Here is a 4,219-nt window from a genome sequence, read left to right as displayed (position 1 = left end):
GTCCGGGTGCGGTGCTGGCGCCCAGCGCGGCGCTGCCTCTGCTGCGGGCCGGGCGGGCGGGGCTGTGCTGCCCGGCTCGGGCCGCTTTGGGGCGCGCTCCGCATCTCCCTCTGGGGTCCCCTGCACCTCCCTCCCTCGGGGCGCATCACCAGTGAAAGCCCCGTCCTCGGATCTCCGTCGGGCGAAGGGAGGACACATTGCGAGCTTTCTCGGAGGGGAGAGGACCTGTGGGCATCTGCTCGCGAGTCTGGCTGTCAGTCTTTCCTGGGAGTCTGTGGATCGGTATCTCTCGGTGTCGCCCTCCATTAGATAAGAGCTGTTAACTTGCGGTGCGGGGGAAGGACGAAAACAAAGGTCCAGGGAGATTCGGACGGAGAAGAGAGCCTTGGGCCGCGGTGGTGGGAGAGCGCCGGTCGGCGAGGGGGTGTGTGCACCGTGGCGGAGAGTTCCAGGGGGCGGGCGGAGGATGTGGAGGCGCGGGGCACAGGTCGACCTTGTGGCCGGCCTGCCGGGGTGAAACGGAGCAGGAGGAAGAAGGTTTGAGTTACTTTTTTTTTTTTTTCTTTTCTTTAAAAATTAATGAGCCAATTTTAAAGAAAGGAGAAGAACGTGCTAAGGTTACAAGAAAGTTAAGGAATTTTAGGTGAGAATGCGTAGGAGTCAAGGTGCAGGTTGAGATTTTGGCGTGGAGGACTGTTCCCAGTGCCAAAAGGGAGTGCTCCGTTGCCTCTGGGGGAGAAAAATATTTTGGAGTTTTTGTCTTATACAGCAGAGTTGGTCTTTGTGGACACTACAGAGTCGAAACTGCAGAAACTCGGTACTTGACCCGTGCATTTTTGAGAGCAATTAATGGATTTAATCAAGTTAAAAAAAAACTCTTGGAGAGAATTACTGTGAGGAAGTGTTTGACTGTAACCCTGAGGGGAAGTGGGTAGGGAGAGCAATAAAACTGGCCTTTGTCGTTATACTTTATAAGGCATTTGATACAAGTATTTCCAATCTGCTTGAAACTGAGCTAATAATCCCCGAGATGTGGGCAAATGGTTTGAGAATTGACCATACCTTTCAAGTTCTTTTATCCTCAGTGGAATGTCCAAAGCAAGTTAGGTGTGTGTGTGTGTGTGTGTGTGTGTGTGTGTGTGTGTGTGTTTTAAATCTTTTTCTTTTAAAGCCATCACTGAACAGTGGGTTCCCCAACCTGACAGCATATCTCAGAAGTACCTACATTCCTTTTAAATATATAAATTTCTTGATCCTGCCTCAGGCCTTTGAAATAAAAACCTCTGGGCATGTAGCCCAGAAAAGGTGTCTTAAGCAGAAACCACAGTTTTCCCTGGCACTGAAATTTACTCAGATTCGGAGGCCTTTCTTGGAGATGGGGGCATAGTTACAACAGGTTTCCATAAAGGTTGTATGAGTGAATTGCTATCATCTTTAAGTAATTAAAAATTATGGTCCCCATGTATTTTGTTACCTTTGAATTTTAGAGAAAAATGATGTAGTCATTCTATCAGAAAATAACATTATGTTGGATCATAAAACCTCTGAAAAATTAAAAATTACAGAAGAAGCAAAACTATCCCTAGTCCCTTAGAGATGATCATCAGCTGTTCTCCTGGCATGTTATAAATGAATGACATACACACACATATTCTATAACTGGAATTATATTTTAGTTGTTTCCACTACTTGGTGTTGAACATGAAGACTTGTGCATGCCAGGCAAGTACCCTGAGTCACATCTCTAATGCTGGAATTGTGTTTTGTAAAAAAAAAAAAAAATTAAAATTAAAAAAAATTTTTTTTCTTCCACTTAGTTGTCATGAGCACTTTCCCATGCATACTTTAAGAATCAGTATTAGTGATAGCATACGTTAGGGCATAAGGATGTACTATAATTGATTAAATTAGATTCCTGTTTAGATTCTTTTCAATTAATGGTTATTTTAGCAATATTAGTTTGAATATCATGGTCTACTTATTTTCTAAATGATGTAATCAATAGCTATTCAAAAGTGGTTAAACTAACTTTCAAATATCTTTTTACTGCTTTTCCTCACTGGAAGAGAAACGAACATTTCTGAAGGATCTATTACTTTCCAGCCTGATTCTCCTATTTCAGTTGTTCTCAAACTTCACTGCTAGAAGATTCACCTGGGCAGGCAGCTTGTTAAAATTTCATTTTTCTGAGGCTCAGACCCAGCTGCTTGCACCTGTTAGCTCTGGAGAGGGACCCAGGATATCTATACTTTTAACCCATTCCCTGTGCAATTGATAAAGGTACTTTTGGAACTGCACATTGGGAAATGCTTTTTAAGGAAATTACCAAGTACACCTAGAAAAATTGGATCACTTGGCAAAGCCATTCGAACTCAGTACTGTGTGGCTCTAGAGCCCTGCTTTTCCCCTCTTATCTCAGGACTTTTTAAATATGAGTGACAGTGATGTCCCTCTAAGGACAACAGAAAGTGAGCGCCTGCTGGTAGACTGCGCCTTCTCTGTGTCAGGTTGGTTTGAGGCATGAGAAATAGCAAAAAGCCAAAACCACCACAAAAAAACCCAGAAAATTCTCTTTGAAAGTTAATTTATTACTATAAGGTGACTTGGGATGCACTCAGTCTTACTTTATTCTTCTTTCAATTTTTATTTTTTATTTATTTTATTTATTTATTTTTAATCCTCATCACTTTTATTTCTTTAGACTTGTAAAATACAATATTTTGATCAATTTTCATTTTAAACTAATTTTAGCCTTACTTACATGTTGCAGCAGCTGGGTGTTGTGGTGCAATCTGGAAACCTAGCGTTGTGGAGACCGAGGCAGGAGGACTGAAAATGTTAGTCTGGCCTGGGTAACTGTGAGACTGAATGAGACCCTGTCAAAATGTAAAATAAAAAAATGGGCCGGGGATGTCGCTCAGTGCAAAGGCCTTATGTTTATTTCCCAGTACCACATACATTGCATGTATTTTTTATTGCTTCTTAGTGTGTTCTGACAGAAGTAATTCCTTAGGGTTTCCTGTCTTTCACAGTTGACCTTTTTTTTTTTCTGTTTTATTTATTTATTTATTTATTTTTTCTTCCAAAATTTTATTGATAAACAGGTAGCAATGAGACAGTTTCAAATCAAATCGGAAGTACAGATTCAACAAATAACACACTGCATATATTCTTCTTAGTGGTTAATTGCTGTACAAGATGCGGACTTGAGATCCTATTTACAAACACCATTAGAACAAATCCCTCTATTTATTAAGAGAATGCAACTATATATCTATCCTAACCACTTTAAATACACAGATACAAAATGGACATTCATCGGTATGCCCCATTTTTTCTAAGTTCCGTTATTGAATATTATAGGTGTGTAAACTCAGCAAAATATTCTAAAAGAGTTCAGTAGCCCATAATAGCATTGGGTCTTCTGTTTAACTGGCAATGTCAGAAATTATTGACCTGAGTCCCCCACAGCTCAACACACAGTTGACCTTTTGAAGAGCACCAGTTCATTGTTTTGTGGAACTAGTTTGTCTGACACTTTCTGATGCTTGTAATGAAACTATGCATATTTTTGGCCTAATTATATCACAGAAGCGATTTTGTTCTCTTGGTTGGCATACCAGAGGTTTATGAGGTCAATAGGTCTTACCCTTGGTGACTGAAGCTTATTACTTCCTTAAGTTGATAGCTGTTAGATTTCTTCTCTATAGAGTTGCACCTTCAGCTGGGCGAGGTGGTGCACACCTGTAATCCTAGCACCCTGGAAGGCTGAGGCAAGAGGCTTACAAATTTGAGTTTCACTTCAACTATTTAGTGACTTAGTGAAACCCTGTCTCAAAATAAAAAGTAAAAAAAGAGCTGTGAATATAGCTTAGTGTAAAGGTCGTGAGATTAGTCCTCAATAAGACAAACACAATATGCCACACAAACACACACATGCACATGTGTATGTACACATGTACATGTGCAGAAAGAAGAGGAAGAAGAAAGAAAAGCTGGGTTTTTTTGTAGTTGATAGTTGACACTTTGCTACTAAGCACATTATCCTCAAATTTTTTTCTGTTAATTTTACCATACATTGCCAGAGCTCCTTTGCCACAATTAGTACTCTGGTATTAGCCTAATGGTGGTTTTTTGTTTTTTTTTTTTAATCATCTCACTTCATTAGTAATTAGATTCCTGTAAGAAAAAGCTGCCATTTCTCAATCATTTGTCTATT

Source organism: Octodon degus, unplaced genomic scaffold (genome assembly GCF_000260255.1).
Source record: "Octodon degus isolate 3935 unplaced genomic scaffold, OctDeg1.0 scaffold00053, whole genome shotgun sequence".
NCBI lineage: Eukaryota > Metazoa > Chordata > Mammalia > Rodentia > Octodontidae > Octodon > Octodon degus.
Note: the sequence above shows the minus strand (reverse complement) of the source record.